Source organism: Microcaecilia unicolor, chromosome 10 (genome assembly GCF_901765095.1).
Source record: "Microcaecilia unicolor chromosome 10, aMicUni1.1, whole genome shotgun sequence".
Taxonomy (NCBI): domain Eukaryota; kingdom Metazoa; phylum Chordata; class Amphibia; order Gymnophiona; family Siphonopidae; genus Microcaecilia; species Microcaecilia unicolor.
In genome coordinates, this window is record NC_044040.1 from 67,017,499 (window position 1) to 67,041,722 (window position 24,224).

General features: G+C 45.6%; 1 protein-coding gene across 2 annotated transcripts in view; it reads left to right on the top strand.

Moving 5' to 3' along the window:
- Positions 1–631: 631 nt before the first annotated feature.
- PPHLN1 (periphilin 1) overlaps positions 632–24,224 on the top strand; it is a 242,577-nt gene continuing 218,984 nt past the window's right edge. For both annotated transcript variants that reach the window (XM_030216566.1, XM_030216567.1), the window contains exons 1-2: positions 632–735; positions 12,298–12,391. The gene's annotated coding sequence lies outside the window, so the exon portion shown is untranslated. The remainder of the gene's footprint in view (positions 736–12,297; positions 12,392–24,224) is intronic.

The window sequence follows — 24,224 nt, forward strand, 5'->3', positions numbered from 1 at the left end:
ATAAGGTTGTAGCTCATTCTGTCCTTGGAATTAGTGCTGTTATGGTTTGGTGAGGTTATGAGTGTGTTTTTGAACAAAGTTTCTGTATAGTGTTTTGCAGTTGAGCAATTGTGGTTAGTATATGCTTTGAGCAACCACTTTATTCTTTGACATCCACACGCCTTGGAGCCTCGCTAGCGGAAGCGGAGCACATTGCCAGGCAGATCCGGGGGGGGGGGGGGGGGGCGCCAACTGATAGTCTGCAGGGGGGGCGCCATAGACCCTAGGCACGGCCTTGCCCTTTACCAGGAGGGAAAAAAAAAAAAACCTCTGCACGAATATAACAGTGCTGGGGTGTCCCTATAATCATCCCCTACAAATGCCACACACTGATTACAATTTATAAAACAATTTACTAGTTTACCTATAAAAACGTATTCCGTTATTATGATGCCTCTTTGTACATCCATATGGTGCACAAGCTAGCATGTTTGAAAATGTAACTGAGATTAAATAAAAATACTAACAACACGATAAGGTGGATGCAGCAGCTCATAAGTTTCTCATCCCGTCTCAGACGCCTCCTCAGTCCTCCGCTTTTCATTCAACCTGATTGCTCTGCCCTTGCATTGGTGGCTTGCTTGGCGCGGCAGCCGGTCCCGCCTCCTCACGTCAGTTCCCGTTCCGGCTGCGCGCCAATAGAGAAACCTTCTTGCCTGCGCTGCTAACAAAAGAGCGACTTTGGGCCCTGCTATGGTAAGTTTATCTTCTTGTCGCTGCTACTGCTTCCATTAGCAGCTGCTTGGGTGACAGCGGAAGGGAAAGAGGGAGGAAGCAACAGTAGCGGCTTGGGTGACAGCGGGAGGGAAGGAAGCGGCAGCAGCTTGGGTGACAGCGGGAGGGATGGAGATGGGGAAATCCTGAATCGGGACTTTTTTTTTTTGCCCCAAACGAATCGACCAATCGAATTGTGAATTGGGACAGCACTAGTCCAGGGTATTAAGTGGCCCTCAACCATAGAGATTCTGTGATGGACGTCCCCCTGGACCAATACTACCTACCTGTTCCTAGGAAGGCATGTACTGGTGCCCTAAGTTTTATTAAGTACGTAAGTATTGCCACACTGGGACAGACCAAGGTTCATCAAGCCCAGTATCTCTTATTTTGTTACATTTTGTACCCTGCGCTTTCCCACTCATGGCAGGCTCAATGCGGCAATGGAGGGTTAATTGACTTGCCCAGAGTCACAAGGAGCTGCCTGTGCCTGAAGTGGGAATCGAACTCAGTTCCTCAATTCCCCAGGACCAAAGGCCACTACCCTATTGTAAAGAGCTCCCTTATTTGGCAGACTGACTGCTGCATCGTTTCATTTCATTTAATACAACTTTTACTCTGCCTATTACAAATTGTGCTAGGCAGCTTACAATATGAAACATGCATAATTATATGGTTTTAACAATACATTTCAATATAACTTAAAAATGAGATAAATAAAAGCAAGATTAAAAAATACACCCCCCCCCCCCCCCACACACACACACACAAAGTAACTGCGATTGTTATGGAGAAGCCTCTCTAAACAAATAGATCTTCAACATTTTTTTTGAAAGACAGAGAATCGTTATCTTGTTGCAGCAATACAGGAAGAGAAGTGAAGGTCATGGACTGGAACATAAGGTTGAATGGAATTGCAATTCAGAGTTCCTCCAAATTCGTAGAATCTTAAATGCCAGCCTGGGAAAAATTATCAACGTGAGCTACTGTTAAGTCGGGTTATTTTACCATAGGGTCTCTTTGTATAATATGGTACCCTGTGCTAAAATAACCTTTGTCATTTTATATCTCCCCTTATTATTAATCAACAGGGGTAGGGTGCTGTACAGGGTGGGGAAGGCCTTTTGTGCCAGGTGTCCTGGACCAGTTGGCCCGAGGGGGGGGGGGGGGGTTGGGGCCCACTGGCTAGCAGAGAGTGTTTATGGGGTAGGTATTGGGGAGTCTGTGGCTTACTTGGCCACCAGAGATTTTCTAATGGGATTTTTTTTTTGTCTCCCTTCTTGTGAGTCCGTTGTTCTGATTCATGGCTTATTACATTGGTCCCTTTTTATGTATTGTCACTCTCCTTTTTTTGAACAGCATGCTGCTATTTCAGGCTTAGCCACCTGTGGGTGAACTACTATCTTAAATGAAGTGACTGAGTTGGTCATATCAGATATAGCAACCAGGCTGTGCTGTGCCCCAGCTGTGGATTCAGTTGGCCTCCTTGTGAAAGAAAAGCATAGACTCCTATATGCAAATCCCATTTATAGTGTATTTAAGCATTTGGAGAGGGGATTCCTACTGCCCTGTGAGTGAAAGGAGGATCACACCTCTTTTACATCACACTGTAATCTGGGTTCAGTTTAGATTCAGGGATTCTCAAATATTACTCTTTCTGGACAGAGTCCTCTACTACACAAGTCATTCATATACACCTGATTTAATCTTAGCCAAGTCTATCTTGGGGAGGATCCTTAAAACTGACCTGGCTCTGTCTTTGGATGGAGTGCAACCGTAGCATATCCCAACAGTTTATTCTTGGGCATTTATTAGAGGATACTCATTCTTTTGAGTCTCAGATATCTGCTGTTGTGAAGCATTATTTTTGGAGTCTTCAACTGCTCTGTCTTCAGCAGTTAAGTAAAGATAGTTTGATCCATTATTAGGGCTTACTCCAGAAACATCTGAGAATACTCCCAGCTTGTTCAACATATTGTTTGATTGGGTGCAAATCATGAGATCATGTTACACTGTAGGTTGTTAGGCGCTTAAATATTAGTATTCTGTAACTTGCACACGTTACTTCTAGGCACACCCTGACCTGCCCATTCCCCTCCCATGGCCACACCCCCTGGTAGATGCACTTAATAGAATTTGCTTGCACATGTTCTACAGTACTAACAGCAGTTGTGTGTGTGACTGCTAATTGGTGCCAATTGCCAATTAAGACCAACTGCTTGTTAACACAAATTAACATTAATTTATGTGTGCAACTGACCTTATTCTATAACTGTGTGTACAACTTCCCATGCTAAGTGTAAAGTTGGCTGTGCAAGCGTATAGAATCCTAGAGAGTTGGTCTTCAAGTTCTTCACCACAAAACCATTAAAAGCCGATGTCTGTTATAGACTAGTTAACACTATAGTAACGATGTGAGGGATTTTAAAATTCATGCAAGACTTAACTCTTCAGTAAAAAAATGCACTTGTCATGTACTCTTGACTCCCAGTAATGTGAGTTCTAAGGAGTGATTTTCCACCCTGGTGTGTTCTTACCTTCCAGAGAGGTTGGTTTGCCAGAAAAAGTTCCCAAGTAAACTTATCACTTACAAACACTTTTTTTTGTAATATGTATACACATTTTTCTCATGTCTTAAATAGATTTATGAGTTAAGGCTCATTTTACTAAGGTGAACCAACAATTTTTGTGCGCTACATGCTAAGAAGCACATAGAGATAAAATGGGCTTCCTAGCATTTAGCACACTAATCGTTAGCGCACCATAGTAAAGGGAGCCCTTAGTCTGGGGTGTTATTTAATCTATATATTTAAACCCTCCCCCCCCCCCCCCAAAAAAAAAAAAAAATCATTTAAGAACATATGAATTTTCAGATTGGGCCACAGCAAAGGTCCATCAGGCCTAGTATAATGTTTACAATGATGGCCAAACTAGGCCAATTCCATGCTCTAAATCAGAAACTTTTCAAGTAGCCAAGAAATTGAACTGAAATATTTGATTGGGGGAGGGAAGAAAGAGTAGTCAATGAGAACCCTTAGGGGTTCATTTACTAGTAGAGGAGTAGTCGAATGGTTAGAGCACTGAGCTGGCAACCAAGGAAGCCTGGTTCAAATACCAACGCTGCTCCTTTTGATCTTGGGCAAGTCTTCCGTCCATTGCCTCAGGTACAAACAGTGGTAAAATGTGGCCTTAGCGCGCTCTTATATGGGTCATTCCCCTTGCGCTGTAGCCATTTTTACGTCTGAGGTAAAATGGCCAATTTTCTGAATTTTTTAATAATGGCCCCTGCCATCACCTATTTTTGCGGGCAGTAGAGACGCCCATGCTAAACTTTCACTATCAGTGTGTGGCAGTGTAGCTGTGCTAACCAATTAGCACAGAACACATCCGCTGTCCTCCCCCAGAACGTCCCCTATGCCAAAAAATAAACTATTTTTTAGTGTGTGGGTCATGTGCGCACAATGCAAAATTAATGTGGAATGACATTTTTTGCTGTGCTTACCACATCTTTGTAAAAGGTCCCCTTAGATTGTAAGCCCCCTGGGAACAGAGACATATTTACTGTACCTGAATGTAACTCACTTTGAGCTACTACTGAAAAGTTGTGAGCTAAATCTAAATAAATAAATAACGGTAAGCAGGCACCAACAGCGTTGGTAAATGACTTTTTTTTTACTGTGTTTAAATGTTTTGGTGAAACAGATTCAAAATTTGAATTTTCTAATATTGGATTGCCGTTCATTCATTGTTACTAATGAATTTTAAAACTACTTTTTTAATAGACACATTACCCTGCCCTCTAAAAAAAATTAAAGTAGTCTGGTTCTCTCCCACCACACCTTATATGTAGCTCCTCTCTTCTGCAGTCCCCTTACCTCCATAGCCCTCCTCTCCTTTCTACTTTTCAGCCATTTGATGCTTTTCCCTTGCCTGGTAGAGGCTGAAGACACTTCCTATTCCTCTAAAATCAGTGTATCTTGCTTCCGATACTGATCGTTCCCCCTCTTGTGTCCCTGATTGGGGTTTAGGAAACCTCTGCCACTGCTCTGTTCCTGGGCTCCAGTTGGTCCCAAATACGCTGCTCCCTGCTCTTCTTTCTCCCTCTCAATCAAGAAATCCGTTTTCAGGATTTCAGACAGGTAGATAAATGGAATTTTGAAACCCAGTACAGCTTGCTGTATATTTTATTACTTCACTTTATAAAAGGGGCAGAAAGAGTGAGCAATGGCAATCGCTCTTCTAGCTGTAGATTTTGCCAAGTCTTTTTTGTATGTTTTGGTTGTGTACATGTTTTATGTTATTCACTAACACTATGCAGAGCAGAAGAACTGGGAGATGAGAAAAGTCATGGCCATCACACCGATTTTGCACATTAGGGAAGTGAATTCACGAGCTTTTGTACAAAGGCAAAGTAAAGTTAAAAATAGGCTTTGAAGTCTATTCACAGTTATTCTGTGAATTAGTTTGCATGATTCCCTTCTTGTAATAGTACTATGGAGTTCTTATCTTTGCCTTTTCTTTCACCTTCTTACTAATGATGATCTTTACTTATTACGGTATTTGTTGGTTCCTCAAATTTTCCTGCCTCTTTGACCTTCTGTTTAGTAGAACCAGCCGTTATTGGGCTGCAGTGCAATGAGCTATGATTTACACCTATATGGGGATTTTCTCTTAGGGCCCTTTTACTAAGAATATTTTTAGTGATGTAATTGTCAAGTGCTTATGTTTGACCCATGTTTCTTATTTTTGCCATCCACCACAAAGGTGGTAAATAAATCCTAATGCAGTAAAGGTTTTGCACTTACTGCGTGGTTGAAGCTGTGTGCTAACCGTTGGGGACCCTTCAAGTTTGTTTCCACTGTTCCTGCAGAGAAAAACAATGAAATTCTTTGGCCCTGATGCTCAAAGCTCTGGTGCTATAGCGAATAGCACCCACCCTATACTGCAGGAACAGCACAGAAAAATAGCTCTCCTTTGCTCAAAGCTAATGGCATTCAAACTATATGTGCGCTGTGAGACGGGGGATGAATGTGCCTGGCGCATATGCACAAGAGTTTCACAGTAAGCACAGCTCTTTTGCACATGAGCCAGGTAAACCCTGAAGTGAAGCACACATTGGCGCTGTTCTTGGAGGCTTAGAGGCTTTCATGGGCTTCCTTCTGCTTCTGAGCCGACATCATTTTGCCAGCTCCGAACCGACATCATTTTGCCAGCGATAGGAGCAGGATTTGTTCGTGCACTGTTCTCTGAGCATTGGCAGGGCATAGCAAATGACCTCATTAACACCGTTTGATTACATTTAAATACAATTTGCTGCCATCTCTGGTATGCACATTGTTTCCTTTTCTAAAGCTCTCTGAGCATTCTGTGCAGATTAACACTGGTGCTAATTTACATGTTAACTTCATAGCCAGTTATGAGGTGAGAAATAGGTGGGTTTGGGAGTGTGCTAAACAATTAGCTTGTGAATTAGTGTGCAGTAACTTAGCACATAAGTTTGACAACAAATTACCACACTGGCATGATTGTACAGGCTAATTTACGTGTTAACTTCATAGCCAGTTATGGGATGAGAAATAGGTGGGTTTGGGATAAGTGCATCCACCACACTCTATGGGGCTGATGCTCAGAACCAGCGTTAGTCGAGTAACGCTGGATTAGCCTGCATGATCATGCCAGTGTGGTAATTTGTTGTCAAGCTTATGTGCTAAGTTACTGCACACTAATTCACAAGCTAATTGTTTAGCACACTTTAGTAAAAGGACTTTTATATCCTTCCATCCCTATCAGACTGGACATCATAGAACACAGTCCTTGGCCAGGGGCTACAATTCTCACTGTGAGACCTTTCTAATATGGACCACAAATCGGCTCACTAGGAGGACAGTTCCCAAAAGCCATTTAATTGGGTAAGTACTGATTTACCTGAGATGAGGGGCTAGCTGAACAATGCCCATCCATATACCTGCTTACATTTTCACTAGAGTCTATAACGTGTACTTTTAGCTGCTGCTCCTGGTGAAGTGTAAGTCAGAGGAGAGAAATAATATACATTTTATTTTTAAATCTACATGCTTCCCTATGAAGAAAGACTAAGGAGGCTAGGGCTTTTCAGCTTGGAGAAGAGATGGCTGAGGGGGGACATGATAGAGGTATATAAAATGATGAGTGGAGTGGAACAGGTGGATTTGAAGCGTCTGTTCACGCTTTCCAAAAATACTAGGACTAGGGGGCATGTGATGAAACTACAGTGTAGTAAATTTAAAACAAACCGGAGAAAAATTTTCTTCACCCAACGCATAATTAAACTCTGGAATTCGTTGCCGGAGAACGTGGTGAAGGCGGTTAGCTTGGCAGAGTTTAAAAAGGGGTTAGACAGTTTACTAAAGGACAAGTCCATAAACCGCTACTAAATGGACTTGGGAAAAATCCACAATTCCAGGAATAACATGTACAGAATGTATGTTTGGGAAGCTTGCCAGGTGCCCTTGGCCTGGATTGGCCGCTGTCGTGGATAGGATGCTGGGCTTGATGGACCCTTGGTCTTTTCCCAGTGTGGCATTACTTATGTACTTTTATTTTCCATCCAAACGTTACCCACAGAAAAGCAGTAGTAATGTCCTGTACTTTCACTCTGAAAACTGGTGCAAAATTAGGAGATCCACACAAACTAATTAGCTAATTATGTGATATCAATTATTGGTGTTAACCACTTAATTGGCAATAATTAGGAGTTATGCGCAGATCTGCTTTATTTTATAACGTGTGCCTAAATTTTATAGCTTACAACTCCATAGGGGCATGGCCACGTAGGTCAGGGGCATTGCCAGAAGTTAGGTGTTATGAGTACCTGCATTTACGCCCCTAACTGCCATCAGTTGGCAGGTGTAAATGCTCATGCTCAAAGTTAGGCATGAAATGCATTCTAAGCTATTATTCTGTGAAGGTTATTGTGTGCAGATCACCTTTTACAGAATACTAGTTTAACATATCCCAGTGCCTAACTTTGGGTGCCATTTATGGAATTCCTCCTTTGTAGCAATGTAGGCTCTTGGAACGTTTTCCTACAGATGTCACTGTTGACACTTCTTCCTCTTTGGGCTGTCAGTACTGCTTCTGCAGCAAGCCTGGGGAACAGAAGTTGGTTTGTGTAACCCCAGATCTGCTGCGTAACAGAGCATTGCATAGCCACTAGGTTAGCCATCTATGCTTTTTGTGAATTCTGATCCTATTTTTGCATCCATTACCTCTATTGGAGGCTTGTTCCAAATACCCACCATAAAATGTTTCCTTATTTGTAATATACCGGTCTTTATCTGCTGTCATTTATTATGCGTGTTATCCTTTTGGTGATACAGCCTTACAGCATTGAATACTGTAGTCTAGATGAGGGTCTTAACAATGGTTTGAAGATAGTATTATTGTCTTTTTCTGCTAGTAATATTTCTCCCTGAACATTTTAGCAAGTTTCTGGTTCTCGTCACTGCCTTCTTGCACTCGGCCCTCCTGTAGTCATCAGATACAATTCCCTTCAGATTCAGTGCATGTTTTGCTACATTTGAGTACCTTATCCTCGCCATGTTTTGCTGTCTGTAGATTTGTGAATTATTTCACATTCTAAATCCACACTTTGCAAATGAGATTAACTCTGTATTTTAAAGAAAAGGGGAGGAAAAGACCTCAGATATCTGGTAGAATTCCACTTTAATATTTCAGTAGTGGATACCGGACCGCTTAGCTTTTACTCTCAAACTACGTGATTATCTTTGTAAACCAGCTAGCGGATATCCTCATAAGTCAAAAAAACCTCGCCCTTATATCCCCCTTTTTTTTTGGTATATATATTTTGTTTTTTTTGAAATTTTTGTTCAAAAAAAGAGAGGTTTGAACACTTATCTGTCAGTAAGCGTGCACTAGTGGAGCCAGAATCTGATAGGTGGATGACGGTGGTGTCTATTTAAACTCTGAGCGCCATTTTAAAGCCAAGTAGGCAAATTAAGAGGAAAATAGAAGCAGGCACGACAAAAGGTATGGGTTAAGATAAGCTAAAAGTGAGTCCATGAGCTGATATGTTTCTCTGTATGATATTAAGTCGGTATTTTTGTTATAGGTATTACAAAACGATGGGTCCTGCTCCTTATGAAGCAAGAGCGAAACAGGAGCTCAATGTTGAGCAAACCCACTAGTGCAAGCTTACCGACAGATAAGTGTTCAAACCTCTCTTTTTCTGAACAAAAATTTAAAAAAAAACCCCATAAAATATGTATACCAAAAAAGGGGGATATAAGGTCGAGGTTTTTCTGACTTATGAGGATATCCGCTAGCTGGTTTACAAAGATAATCATGTAGTTTGAGAGTAAAGGCTAAGTGGTCCAGTATCCACTACTGAAATATTAAAGTGGAATTCTACTGGATATCTGAGGTCTTTTCCTCCCCTTTTCTTTAAAATACAGAGTTACTCATTTGCAAAGTGTGGATTTAGAATTAGATTCTATAGCAAATGCCAAGTTACGATTGAATTATTTCACAGCAAGACTAGATGCAAAAGTTCTATGAGCAGCTGTAAAAGGCAAAGCACGTGCATTGGTTCCCATCCTATTTGGTAAACCAACTCCTGTGGTAGATTCTTTTATCTTGATGTGATTATCGATACACATCTTACCTTACTCAACAAATCTCTGCTGTTCTGTACTCACGTTTTTCTGCATTAAATAGACTTAGGTTTCTTTTTTTGGAGAAGGATACTTTGCTTATTCTCTATCATGCTTTTATAGGATCGAAGCTTGATTATAGCAGTACCATTTATGCAGGAGTTACCCAGCTTAAGAGATTTCTATCGCTACAAAATTCTGCTGCATGTGTACTTTGTAACACAAAGCTTAGGGACATCATGTTTCTCCTTTACTTTGTCAACTACATTGGCTTCCTATTACTACACATATTCAATACTGACACTCGCATTTAAAGCTCTTCATACTGGCCTCTGATTATTTAGCTACCTGTACCATTCTCTCTGTTGTCACTCATGTTCTTCGATCATCGAACCATCACAGATTGGTATTATCTTCTCTATCCCAGACGCATTTGGCATCTACTTGGCACTGTGCTTTCTTTTTCTTAGCTCTGTTTTATTGGAACAATTTATCTTTGGTACTATGAGTAGAATTATCTTATCAGAAATTTAGATCTAATCTTTATGTGAAAACCAGAGCAAGGTTGGAAGGTGGGCCTGTGAAATAACACAGCCAGACAAAGGAAAATAAATGAAAACAAGTATTTAATTGAATCCTGAGGTCTGTTATGTCACAGGACCAGGAACAAAAGAATGCTTCTATAGTTCACTAAGCAGTCAAGTAGGCCACAGGCTGGCAAGGCCTGAACACAGTCTGTGGCTGGTAGGGTGGCCCCACCCCAAACACAGGCTATGAGTCTCAAACAAGAAGCAAAAGCGGCTACCTCAGCCAGATCATAGTTCTTAACCATAGATAGCGGTGGCATACAATGGGGCTTCAATTCCTTCTTTTGTCTGGGCCTCCTTAACCTCACTTAGTGCCTGCCTTTATATACTTCCTGGTTTAGGCTCTACCCTTCCTCTTGGCTCACTTCCTCCAGGGCGGGACTAGTGCTCTTATGGTGGCTTAGGTTGTCTAAGGCACTGTTCTTAATGGTGAGGGACAAAGTTCTATAAACTGTCTCACACCTTGAAACCCATTTGTTCTCCCTTGATTTTAATAGTTGATTTTTATTTTTACAGTGGATAATGTTGGAGGATGGAAAGGATATGCAGATACCACCATCTTAATATTCTTATGTTGTAGGTTGTGATTGCATCTTTTGTTTTAATGGAGTTCTTTTCTATCTTTGAAATTATTTTATTCAGTTGTACACCACTTAGACTTGCTTCCAAATTAGGTGGTATAACAAATAAATATGGTGGATGTGAAGCGTCTGTTCATGCTTTCCAAAAATACTAGGACTAGGGGGCATGCGATGAAACTACAGTGTAGTAAATTTAAAACAAATCGGAGAAAAATTTTCTTCACCCAATGCGTAGTTAAACTCTGGAATTCGTTGCCGGAGAACGTGGTGAAGGCAGTTAGCTTGGCAGAGTTTAAAAAGGGGTTAGACGGTTTCCTAAAGGACAAGTCCATAAACCGCTACTAAATGGGAAAAATCCACAATTCCAGGAATAACATGTATAGAATGTTAGTACTACTACTACTATTTAGCATTTCTATAGCGCTACAAGGCATACGCAGCGCTGCACAAACATAGAAGAAAGACAGTCCCTGCTCAAAGAGCTTACAATCTAATAGACAAAAAATAAATAAAGTACATTTGGGAAGCTTGCCAGGTGCCCTTGGCCTGGATTGGCCGCTGTCGTGGATAGAATGCTGGGCTTGATGGACCCTTGGTCCTTTCCCAGTGTGGCATTACTTATGTACTTATAATAGTGGGTTCAACTACATTTTAGAGAGGCAAGCAAGCATATGACTAGCCTTGCTTTGCCTCTATTACTGCTGCTCCAGCCACATGTGTAATGTCAGCTATAACGCTACTGTACCTTCTGTTGAGCCATGCAGGCCAACGATACAGCTTTTTCTTTTCTCTTTTTTTTTTTGTAGCTTCAAATATTGGTTTAGTCCACACTTTGAGAAGCACTTAAAAATCAACTTGCAAACTTTTATTCAGTATGACCATGTTTTAACATTTTCAAACTTTACATGATCCTAGATGCTAACCAGATCAGGAAACCTGATCTCTCTTTTTTCATACACAGCATACCTTCCCCACCTCCTTCTTTCTCCCCACTCACCCAAAGCAGGAATGCAGTGCTTGAAAGGGAGTGGCTGTTAGCATACGCTCCCAAGCAGGGCCATTGCAAGGGGTGGGCAAGAAAGGTGCCTGTTCTGGCTACTAGGCCAGGGAAGAGGTAGTATCACAATGCTACCCTTTTGATTCAGGTTGAGGGTCAGCAAGCACTAAAGCCTAAAAGGGAAGATGTGCCAAAATAAACCTTGCCTAGGGTGCTGCCTTTCATTTAAGCATTGGCCCTTGGCATGGGTTTCTGATCTAGCTAGAAGCCCATAAGAGAACAGGCGAGGCCTGTGATGACTGCTGATGGCAGTCAAGTGGCAGTCCAGGGTGAGGACAGTGGATGTCTTTCTTGTGACTTTAATTGGGGGGTCACACCTTACCGCCATCTTAAAACCACTAACTGCAAAAATTGTTGAACTTTTTGTTAATTTTGTTAGCAGGAAATGATTATTGAATGTATGACGAAAAGCTGGATACAAATGGCTAAAAAAAAATCTTGTGTATAAAAGTAGATCTTTCCTTGATATAGTTAGTTTTCTACACTAAGATCAAGAGTGCAATAGTTCTTAGATCTGTATATGGATATCTCAGACATTATCTCAGGCATTTTCATTTTGGGTAAGCTGAAAACCAGTAAGATAGGATATGATTGAAGACTTGAGCAGAAATGCTGTTTAACAGTTAGCTGTTTTGAATTGTTTTAAAATGGATCCTTTGTCTGCACAGGTGGGTGCCATTTTGAAGACATTTTAGAGTTTTGTTTCTATCCACGCACTACCACTATACCAACTTGGAGCATAGGCTGCTGAGATTGACTGAGGTAGGTTTTTCCTGTTGGTGTATTACTGTGTTAAAGAGGGGAAATTTCTGTTAAAGTTTATTAAAATGTCAGAGAGAATGGCCTTAAATAAAAGGAGGGTGTATAAAATATGATTTCCATTACATAGCTTCCCAGTATTCCAGAACCTGTGGGGATAGTTGTGTCCATCAACCAGCAGGTGAAGATAGAGAACTGAAAACTAAACTGAGGCATATCTTTCTTGACATATATTCCAACTCTTCAGAATATTCCATCTCTAACAGGTGGATGTTCACACTTTTCTGCCTCTGGTTCTGAGTGTTGCGCCTGGTCCAGTTGGTCAACTGGTCCCCAGTTAAGCTTTGCAGGTGGCTTGAGTCTGCAGAGTCATATCTTGAGGTCTTCAGATCCCTGTTTCTGGTGCCCTCGAATTTACTTCTTCCCTCCCTTCACCTACCCCTGTTTCTTGTGGAGCTCTCTTTTTCCAGCAGAACAACCCTGGGAAAAAAACAAGGAGGAGGAAAAGGTTTGCTGGAGATTGTGGGACAGAGTATCAGTCTTGAGCCTTTCTTACCTGTGGTAAGAATTATGGAGACTGTGAGCTTGAGGGGATCAGCCATCAGTGCCAAGTCTGACTAAAGTTTAACTTAGAACCGCTTGGAGGGCTGCAAGTTCTACTTCCATAGCTTCCCACAGATTAAGCCAGAGACTTGTGGGTTGTGTCCCCCTACCAGCAGGCGGAGATAGAACCTCCGAGGTTTGCTATATGTGGACCTGTGCAGCCAAGTAAACCTCAGTATTCTCTCTATCTAGCAGGTGGAAGGACATCTCTGTACAGCTCTGGTTTGATCTAGCTACTGGTGTCCTTTGGGCCTAGTTTAGCACAGTCAGGGGTTGAATGGCTGTTTGTAGCTTCTGGTGTACACCTGGTGGTGCCAGGTCCCTCCCAGTCTCCCCCTACCTTTCCTCCATCGCCCGGGGCTGTGGGCCTGATTGGGTGTTGCCTTTCTCTCTTTAAGAAACTTTGTTGTTGTTTAATCATATGGCGGAGCTAGACGGGCTGCCTAGTCTGTTTGAGGGGCAGGCGTTTGTGGAGCATGTCAGTGCCTTCTGAGGCGGCTAAGCGCTGCTCCTGGTGTGGGGGCCGGAGAGCAGCATCGGGGGAGTGTGAGTCGTGCCGCTGTCAGCCCACAGCGGGTGTTCAGCATGACAGGGGCACCATTTTTTCCTCTCGGGTGTGACCTGCTCCGCACGTGGCAGTTGACAGAGAGGAGGCACAACACGCTTCTGTGGCACAGGCTCCAATGGAGGAAAGCAATTTAGAGGGAGAAGGGGAGTCCCTTTCAGTTCCTTTTTCCCCGGATTTTGTTTTATTAATGCACAGTGCCTTTCTTCTGAAGAAATCGGGAGCTTCTCTTCAGGCGGCCCCGTCTCTTCCTCAGCAAACTTCGGTTGCTGCAGCCTCTCAGTCTTTCCTGCCAAAATGTCCCCGGGTAGAGATTTTGGATCCCGAGGAGCTATCTGACACAGATGGCCCGGGTTTGTCTCCGGGCTCTCCCTCAGAATCATTGGATTTGGCAGATGAGGTCACCCTGCCTTCTGACGAGGGGAATGACCTGACTGCTGGCCCGCCTTTTTTGCAGGGAAGAGCTTCCCTCCCTGACTATTATGGCTTTTGAGATTTTGGCCATTTCACCCCTGAATCATCAGGGGGAACAGGTCCGGTGCTCTCTATTATGTCTGGCACCAAATGCCCACCTCGTTCCTTTCTTATGCATGAGGCCATGAAAATCCTTATTTTGGCGCAGTGCGATATGCTGGACAGTGCGCTTAAGGTTGCTAGATCTATGTCGTGTCTTTACGTGCTACCTGCTACTGACTTAGACTTGTTGAAGTTTCCTAAGGTGGATTCATTAATCACAGCGGTCACTAAGAAAACCACTCTCCCTGTGGAGGGTGGCACAGTGCTCAAGGACCCTCAGGATCGTAAGTTGGAGACTTGCTTGAAGCTGTCCTTTGAAGTAGTGGCCCTTTCCCTGCATGCTTCAGTTTTTAGCTCCTATGCGGCGCGGGCATGCTTATCGTGAGTACAGAAAGCCTCCTCTCCGGAGCACCTTGTGGCTGTTTTGCCGGCCTTAGAGTCCGGTTTAGCCTTCCTTGCGGATCTTTTTTATGATATTTTGAGGGCTTCGGCGAAGGAGGTTTCCCTAGCGGTCGCCGCACGTCGCTGGCTGTGGTTGCAACATTGGGCTGCAGACGTGGCTTCTAAGTCATGGCTGGTAAGGCTTCCTTTTAGGGGAAAGCTTTTGTTTGGGACAGACCTAAAACAGATTGTGAAGGACCTCGGTGACTGTAAGGGCCAGCGCCTCCCGGAGGACAGGTCCAAATTTGTGCGACTGGCAGGACCTAGACCTAAGTTTAGGGATACACGTCGTTACTTAGCCATCTATCCCCCCTTCAATCTGTTCAGAACTCTGCTGCACGTCTTATATTCCGCCAGAACCGATATACTCATATCACCCCTCTCCTCAGGTCACTTCACTGGCTTCCAATCAGATACCGCATTCAATTCAAGCTTCTCCTTCTTACCTACAAATGCACTCAGTCTGCTGCCCCTCACTACCTTTCTACCCTCATCTTCCCTTACGTTCCCGCCCGAAACCTCCGTTCACAGGATAAATCCCTCCTCTCAGTACCCTTCTCCACCACTGCCAACTCCAGGCTCCGCTCATTCTGCCTTACCTCACCCTATGCTTGGAACAACCTTCCTGAGACCATACGCCAAGCCCCCTCCCTGCCCATCTTCAAGTCTTTGCTTAAAACCCACCTCTTCAATGCTGCGTTCAGCACCTAACTCTTACCGTTCAGTAACTCCAGACAGCCCCAATTTGACTGCCCATATCGGACTGACCGTTCACTTGTCTTCTAGATTGTAAGCTCTTTAAGCAGGAACTGTCCCTCTATGTTAAATTGTATAGCGCTGCGTAACCCTAGTAGCACTTTAGAAATGTTAAGTAGTAGTAGTAGTTACTGTCCAGGCCGCGGGACCGCTTTTCAGAGAGCCAGGTCTTCTCAGAGACCTCAGCCCTTTTGAGGTGACAGGCGGGCCTTCCTTTCCGGTAACAGAAACCAGCCCGCAGCCAGGTCTGCCCAGTGATGGGACCCTGGTCCATCTCCAGCCTGTTATTGGGGGCAGGCTGGCCCTATTCCTGGTGGAGTGGACCAGGGTAACATCTGACAGATGGGTCTTGGAGGTTATCAGAGACAGCTACAAGTTGGAATTGGCTTCTCCGATAGTAGACTTGTTTCTGGAATCTCCTTGCAAATCTCCCGCCAAGGTGCAGGCAGTTCATCACACCCTCTTCAACTTACAACGACTGGGAGCCGTCCAGCCTGTACCCCCCAGCAGAAAGAGGGTGCGGTCGATACTCCATTCATTTGGTGGTGCAAAAAAGGGCAGTTCTTGGCGACCCATCCTAGATCTCAAGTGCGTCAACAGGTCATTACGGGTTTGGCATTTCCACATGGAAACCCTCCGCTCGGTGATCGCAGCGGTACAGCCAGGGGAGTTTTTGACGTCTCTTGATCTCAAAGAGGCCTATTTAAACATTCCAATTTGGCCTCCTCACAGGCGTTTTCTTCGCTTTGCAGTGCTCGGTCATCATTTTCAATTCAAAGCGATGCCTTTCGGCCTAGCCATAGCACCTCAGACTTTTTCCAAGGCCCTTGTCGTAGTGGCGGCCATCTCAGAAAGGAAGGGATTCAAGTCCATCCTTATCTAGATTACTGGCTTGTGCGAGCGTCTTCTTTCAAGGAGAGTCGACGGGCAACCGACAGAGTGGTCGGGTTGCTTCAATCACTTGGTTGGGTGACCAACTTCCCAAAGTGCAGCCTTAAGCCCTCCCAGACACTGGAATACTTGGGAGTGTGCTTTGATACCTGAACAGGGATAGTTTCTCTTCCTTCAGCTCGGTTGCAGGGTCAGTTGCGAGCTCTGTTCCAAACTCTGAACTTGCGGGCTTGGGACTATGTACAAGTTCTGGGTTCCATGGCCTCCACCTTGGACGTCGTAAAGTGGGCCAGAGCTCACATTCGCCCCCTGCAGTGGCACCTTCTGAGCCGTTGGTCTCCTCTCTCGGATGATTATGAGGTTCGGGTGCCATGTTTGACTCGTCTGCACACATTCATGCACTGGTGGTTCATTCAAAAGAATCTGGTTTCGGGCATTCTTCTGCAAACCTCGGAATGGAAGATCGTGACCACGGATGCGTCGCTGTCTTGTTGGGGGGCTCATTGCCTCCAACAGACGGCCCAGGGCATTTGGACCTCGACAGAGGCGTCTTGGTCCATCAATCACTTGGAGTTACGGGCGATTTGTCTGGCCCTTCGGGAGTTTCTGTCTCTTCTCCGTGGTTGCCCAGTTCAAGTTCTCTCGGACAATGCGACGGCGGTTGCCTACGTGAACCATCGGGGGGGGGGGGGGGCACCAGGAGTGCACCACTAGCGCACGAGACAGCCCTGATCTGCCATCTCTCTTTCTTGACAGCGGCTCATATAACGGGGTCACAGAATGTGCAAACGGACTCTCAGTCGCCACGAGTTGGAGCCGGGGGAGTGGACACTCTCCCCTCTGGCCTTCGTTCAGATAGATACCCGTTGGGGGATGCCGGTGATGGACTTAATGGCCACCGCATTCAATGCGAAGGTTCCCCATTTCTTCAGCAGGGGAAGAGAGCTGGGCTTGGAAGGTTTCGATGCAGGGCTGATCTTAGGGCAAGGTGACCACATAGGGCCTCGCACTCAAGGAGGTCCCGCACGGCGCGCCTCCGCCCCGCCCCCGGCCGCCCGAGTTCCAGTCCCCCTCCCTCTGAATTTTAAAAGTTACCTCGTCGGGTTACAGGCAGTGGCAGGAGTGAAAAGCATGCGAGCTGCTCGGCGCTTCAGGAGCCTTCCTTCCCCTCTCTCATTTCTGGTCCTGCCCTCGTGGAAACAGGAAATGAGGGCGGGACCAGAGCTGAGAGAGGGAAAGGAAGGCTCCTCAACTTTCGTTGAGTTCTCTTAAGGTGTAGGTGGCAGCTCTGGCATGCTTTAGAGGTTGGCTTCAGGGGGCGTCGATCACCTCCCACCCAAATGTGGTTCGCTTTTTGAGGGGCATAAATCAGTTGCGTCCTCCGCATGTGCCAGTTCTGCCATCCTGGAACCTTAATCTAGTTCTCAAAGCGCTTCAGTGTCCTCCTTTCGAACCCTTATCGGGGATTACGGTTAAGGATCTTACCTTGAAGGCGATTTTCCTAGTAGCCATTACTTCAGCTTGGAGAATTTCAGAGTTGCAGCCTCTTTCTTGTAGAGACCCCTTCCTGCGTTTTCTGGAGGCGGGAGTATCGATTAGGACAGTTCCTTTGTTTTTGCCCAAGGTGGTTTCTCGTTTCCATTTGGGGCAGTCTCTGCAGTTGCCAACTTTTCGCTGGGAAGATTACCCCTAGCAATTCCGGGCTCTTCGCTGCCTCGACATGAGACAGGCTCTTCTCAGGTATTTGGAGGTGATGAATGAATTTTGTCTTTCTGACCATCCTTTTTGGAGGCAGTAAGAAGGGTCATATGGAGGGGCATAATCAAATGGCGCCGGTCATCTATATGGCCGGCGCCGCAAAGGACGGTCCCGAACTGTATTATTGAAAAAGATGGCCGGCCATCTTTTGTTTCGATAATACGGTTGGGGCCGGCCAAATGTCCAGAGATGGTCGGGTTTGAGATGGCCGGCATCGGTTTTCGCCGATAATGGAAACCGATGTCGGCCATCTCACACCCGGCCAAATCCAAGGCATTTGGTTGTGGGAGGGGCCAGCATTTGTAGTGTACTGGTCCCCCTCACATGCCAGGACACCAACCAGGCCCCCTGGGGGGCACTGCAGTGGACTTCAAAAATTGCTGCCAGGTGCATACCTCCCTTACCTTGTGTGCTGAGCCCCCAAAACCCACACCCCACAACTGTACACCACTACCATAGCCCTTATGGGTGAAGGCGGGCACCTACATGTGGGTAGTGGGTTTGGGGGTGGTTTGGAGGGCTCCCATTTACCACCACAAGTGTAACAGGTGGGGGGGGGGATGGGCCTGGGTCCACCTGCCCGAATTGCATTGCATCCACTAAAAACTGCTCCAGGGACCTACATACTGCTGTCATTGAGCCGGGTATGACATTTGAGGCTGACATAGAGGCTGGCAAAAAAATGTTTTTTTATTTTTTGGGTGTGAGGGGGTTGGTGACCACTGGGGGAGTAAGGGGAGGTCATCCCCAATACCCTCCGGTGGTCATCTGCTCAGTTGGGGCACTTTTTTGAGGCTTGGTCCTGAAAATAAATGGACCAAGTGAAGCCGGCAAAATGCTCCTCAGAGCCGGCCTTTTTTCCATTATTGCCCGAAGCCGGCCATCTCGTAACCATGCCCCGTCCTGCCTTCCATACCCTGCTGAAACACCCACTTAAACTTTGGCCGGCCCTGCGATGGAAAGCAGTTGAAGCCGGCGAAAATCGTCTTTCGATTATGCCGATTTCGCTGGCTTCAGGAGATGGCCGGCCATCTCCCGATTTGTGTCTGAAGATGGCTGGCCTTCTTGTTCAAAAATAAGCAGGATGGCTTTCAAGGCCACCAAAGCCCGTTGGGTGCGGGAGGCCATCACTTCGACCTACGTGGCATTGGGCAAAGAAACCCCTGCGCAAATTCGTGCTTATTCTACGTGAGCTCAGGCTTCCTCCTATGCAGAGTCCCGTTTGGTTTCTCTGGAAGATATCTGCAGTGCTGCTACATGGGCTTCGGTCCATATGTTCACTCATCATTATTGGGTGGATGTGGCAATTCGGCAGGATGCGGTGTTTGGCTTGTCGGCGATTTCTGCCGGGTTGGGGGTGTCCCGCCCTACTTGAGGACTGCTTGGGTACATCCCACAAGTCTCTGGATTGATCTGTGGGATGCTATGGAAGGAAAAATGAGTTCTTACCTGATAATTTTCTTTCCATTAGTCCCAACAGATCGATCCAGAGGCCCCCCCCACCCCCCCTGGATTTACTCTCTGCGGTTTTGTTTCGGTTGGTTAGTTTTTTCGAGTTTCGTTGTTCTGAATGTTTTTTCGTTTGATTAAATAATAAAAACAAATAAATTTGGAAGTGGTGGAAGTATGTTGAGCATTTGGTCTGACAATGTCAGGAGAGTTTTCTATTGTTTCCATTCCACTGCGTTGGTATCGTTCATACTGAGGTTTACTTGGCTGCACAGGTCCACATATAGCAAACCTCAGAGGTTCTCTCTATCTCCACCTGCTGGTAGAGGGACACAACCCACAAGTCTCTGGATTGATCTGTTGAGACTAATGGAAAGAAAATTATCAGGTATGAATTAATTTTTCCTTGGTGCAGGGGAGGGATCCTGGCTCACTGTTTGAGACATGTTGTGCTGAGCTTGTGACAGTTGGGGTGAATGGTGACTCCCGTGGAGCAGTATTCCCACTGTGGGACCTGCCAATCAGCATCGGGGCGTTGCAGTGTGTGCAAGCCGGGAATCCTGTGGGACGTGGCGGAAACAGCCGTGGCACATCTCCAGAGTTTATATTGCTCTTACACCAGGTGTATTTACTGAAGCAGGGACAGTCGGAGTTATTGCAAGGTGCTTCAGTTTCTCGTCTCATTGCCCTTCCATCTCCTAAGAGATCTCATTTAGACCTCCAGGAGTGGGTGTATGAGGCTGATGTGGCTTCAGTCTATTCAGAGGAACCATCGTTGAAGGAGCCATTAGAGGAGGAGATTATCCGGAAATAGTGAAGTTGTTTCATAAAGAGGAGATCGCTACTCTTATTTCTGAAGCACTGGCAGTGCTTTCCATTGTGGAGCCTTCTGCTTCGGCATCAAGAGTTTCATCTTCGTCGATCATGAGGGGACTTAGTCCTTCTGATGCCTTCCTGAAGCATCCAGACATTGAGGACCTGATTACAGCAGAATGGGTCTCACCAGACACACGGCTGAGAATGGGAAGAGTTATGGCACACCTCTACCTGTTAGTTCCAGAGGAGAAAGATAAATTGCAGCTTCCCAGAGTGGACTGCCTGGTTACGGCGATGATTAAGAAGACCATCTTGCTGGTGGAAGAGGTATTGCCCTAAAAGACCTACAGAATGGGAAGCTAAAAGGCTCGCTGAAACAAGCCTTTGAAGTTGCCTCTTTGGGCCTTCAAGTGACAGTGTGCAGTTCATTCATAGCAAGAGCATGCCTGAACTGGCATCAGCAGTTGGCAACACAGGACAAGAGCCATAACACCCAACTAGAATCAGGGTTGGCCTGCTTGGTGGATGCAATTTATGACATACATATGGGTTGCTGCCCGCATTATGTTATGGCATGTCGGAAACTCTGGTTGTGCCATTGGGCAGCGGATGTAGTGTTAAAGTCATGTCAAGTTAAACTGTCCTTTCGGGACAAGTGGCTATTTCAGTGATTTTCAAACTTTTTGATCTCATGGCACAACTTACAAGGTGTAAACATTGTCGAGGCACACCACTGGAATCTAACCCATACCCGCCTGCTCCTACTAAGATCCATTCCATCCCCACCCATACCTGTAACCTTCAGAAGTAGTTATTTCAGTTAATTATGCTACTGAAATACATTAGAGCACCAATATACCTGCTACTGGGAAACTGAAATAAGATGGACTGTTACAGATTCTTACATAGACACCACATGCCAGCAAAATCATTTACCTCAGCTGCAAGTGCAGAACATGACTATCACCTGATACAAAATAGGGAACCGCAAAAAGCATGCAGACACAAACTGAAAGCAGAGCTACAGGACTTTGCATGTTGTCAACACCAGAGAATCAAAGAAATGCGTGTCCTTCTGTACAGTGCAATATAAAACTGACACATGCAAATTCTCAACACCGACATAATTCAGTCACTAAACTGAAAATAAAAATAATTTTTCCTACCTTTGTAGTCTGGGGATTTTATTATTCCAGTCATCTTGGTCCTAATCTTTGGGTCTGCTTTCCTCTGTCTGTGCTCTTAACTGTGTTTCTGGGGCCTCCTTTCCATTTACAGTTTCTTATCTCACCTCCTGCCCTATGTTTGGCACTGATCTTTCATGTTCAGCTTTCTTCAATTGCTCTGCCTCTTTCTCAAATGTATCTCGTCTCCCCTCTTCCCTTCCCTTCATGTGCATCTTGTCCCCTTTTTTTCTCTTTCCTTCATGTCTTCCCTTTACTCTTCCCTTTCCTACATGAGCAGCCTGTCTCCCCTTTTCTCTTCCCTTTCCTACATGAGCAGCCTCTTTCCCCTTTTCTTTTCCCTTCCCTATATGAGCAGCCTGTCTCCCCTTTTCTCTTCCCTTTCCTACATGAGCAGCCTCTTTCCCCTTTTCTTTTCCCTTCCCTATATGAGCAGCCTCTCTCCCCTTTTCTTTTCTCTTCCCTTCCTTATATTTGCAGCCTCGCTCCCCTTTTCTCTTCCCTTTCCTGTGCATGCAGCCTCTCTCCCCTTCCCTGTGCACACAGCCTGTCTCCCCTCTTTTCCTCCATACCATTATCCATCTTCCCTCTGTGTTCCTGTCCCTATCCTGCCCCCACGTTCAGCATCTCACTTTTCCTGCCCAATATCTCCATACTGTATCCCTACCTCCCCTCGTTCAGCATCACCCTTCTGTGTTCTTATCCCCCCATGTCAGACCATCTTCTCTGCCCATAGGCTCCCTTCTGTGTCCCTAACCAACCCCCTCAAGTTCAGCATTGGTCCTCTGTGTCCCTACCCTCTCTCTATCCAGCATTGACCCTCTCTGTCCCTGTCTCTATGCTCCTCCAAGCCTACTATCTCACTTCTGAGTCCCTATCCTTCCCCGTTTCCAGCTTCTTCTTTTTCGCTACCCTCCCTGCCCAACATGGCCCAGCATCTTTCCTATTCTTCCCACATGGTCCACTATTTCTGTATCTTCTTTCCACCCTTCACCCTATGTCTAGCATCTCTCCCTTTCCTCTATCCCACTACATGACTCTCTCCCTCTCCAATACCCAGTGCAGTATGTGTCCCTACCACTGTGAGTCCAGCATGCCCCCCTCTTCCCTCCATCTCCCACAGACCACAGTCCCACATCTCTCCCCACTATGGTATCTCATCTCCCCCTCTCTCTTTGGGTCCCCCTGGGTAGTTTTGCTTCTCCCCCCGCTGCCCGGTCACCTGGACTGATAGTTCATCACAATCCTGTTGGGTAGCTTGGCATCTCCTATCCCCAGCCCCCCCTCCAATAGTTCATCTCCCCTTCTGTTACAGATTTTCTTTTGCCCCCTTCCCCTGCCAGTCTAGCATCTCTCCTGCCTCTCCTGTGACTACAGCACCTCTCCCCCCAGCAGGTCCTCTGATCACCATCTTATAACTTTCACACTTAAATCTCCTCCCTCCCAGTCCCGTCCTATCTTATCTAATTTATCTAGGAATCTTCACGATATTGACCCTTCATCTCTATCCTCCCATGTTTCAAACCTCCTCTCTACTGTGGCACCATCCACATCTGTCAACGAGGCTGTTTCTTCCTACAACAATACTCTATCCTCTGCCTTAGACACTCTTGCACCTTTGATGACCTGCCCTGTAAGGCGTGCAAAACCCCAACCGTGGCTGACTTCTAATATCCGCTACCTACGTTCCTGTACCCGCTCCGCCAAACGCCTCTGGCGGAAATCTCGGGCCCTTGCTGATTTCTTACACTTTAAGTTCATGCTGACCTCCTTCCAATCTGCTCTTTTACGTGCCAAACAGGATTATTATATCCAACTGACCAACTCTCTTGGCTCTAATCCTCGACTTCTATTCACCACATTGAACTCTCTCCTCAAGGTGCCCCCTCCCCCAACTCCCCCTTCATTATCTCCTCAGACCTTTGCTGAATTCTTTCACAACAAGGTTCAAAAGATAAACCTTGCTTTCTCTACCTCACCAGCTCTCCCTCCACTAGTCCGTTCCCCTCTCTCTCCCTCCCCTCATTCCCTTTCCTCCTTTCCTGAAGTTACTGTTGAGGAAACTACACTTCTCCTTTCTTCCTCAAAATGTACCACCTGTTCCTCTGATCCCATTCCCACCCACCTTCTTAATGCCATCTCTCCTACTCTTATTCCTTTTATCTGTCACATTCTGAACCTCTCACTTTCCACTGCGTCTGCCCCTGCTGCCTTTAAACATGCTGTGGTCACACTTCTCCTTAAGAAGCCTTCACTCGACCCTACTTGTCCCTCTAATTACCGACCCATCTCCCTCCTTCCTTTTCTCTCCAAATTACTTGAGCGTGCTGTTCACCGCCGCTGCCTTGATTTTCTCTCCTCACATGCTATTCTTGACCCACTACCATCTGGTTTTCGCCCTCTCCACTCAACCGAAACTGCGCTTACTAAAGTCTCCAATGACCTATTACTGGCTAAATCCAGAGGTCAATATTCCATCCTCATTCTTCTTGATCTTTCCGCTGCTTTTGACACTGTCGATCACAGCATACTTCTCGATACCCTGTCCTCACTTGGATTCCAGGGCTCTGTCCTTTCCTGGTTCTCTTCCTACCTCTCCCTCCGCACCTTTAGTGTTCACTCTGGTGGATCCTCTTCTACTTCTATCCCTCTGCCTGTCGGCGTACCTCAGGGTTCTGTTTTTGGTCCCCTCCTCTTTTCTGTCAACACTTCTTCCCTTGGTTTATTAATCTTATCCCATGGCTTTTCCTACCATCTCTATGCTGATGACTCCCAAATCTACCTTTCTACCCCTGATATCTCACCTTGCATCCAAACCAAAGTTTCAGTGTGCTTGTCTGACATTGCTGTCTGGATG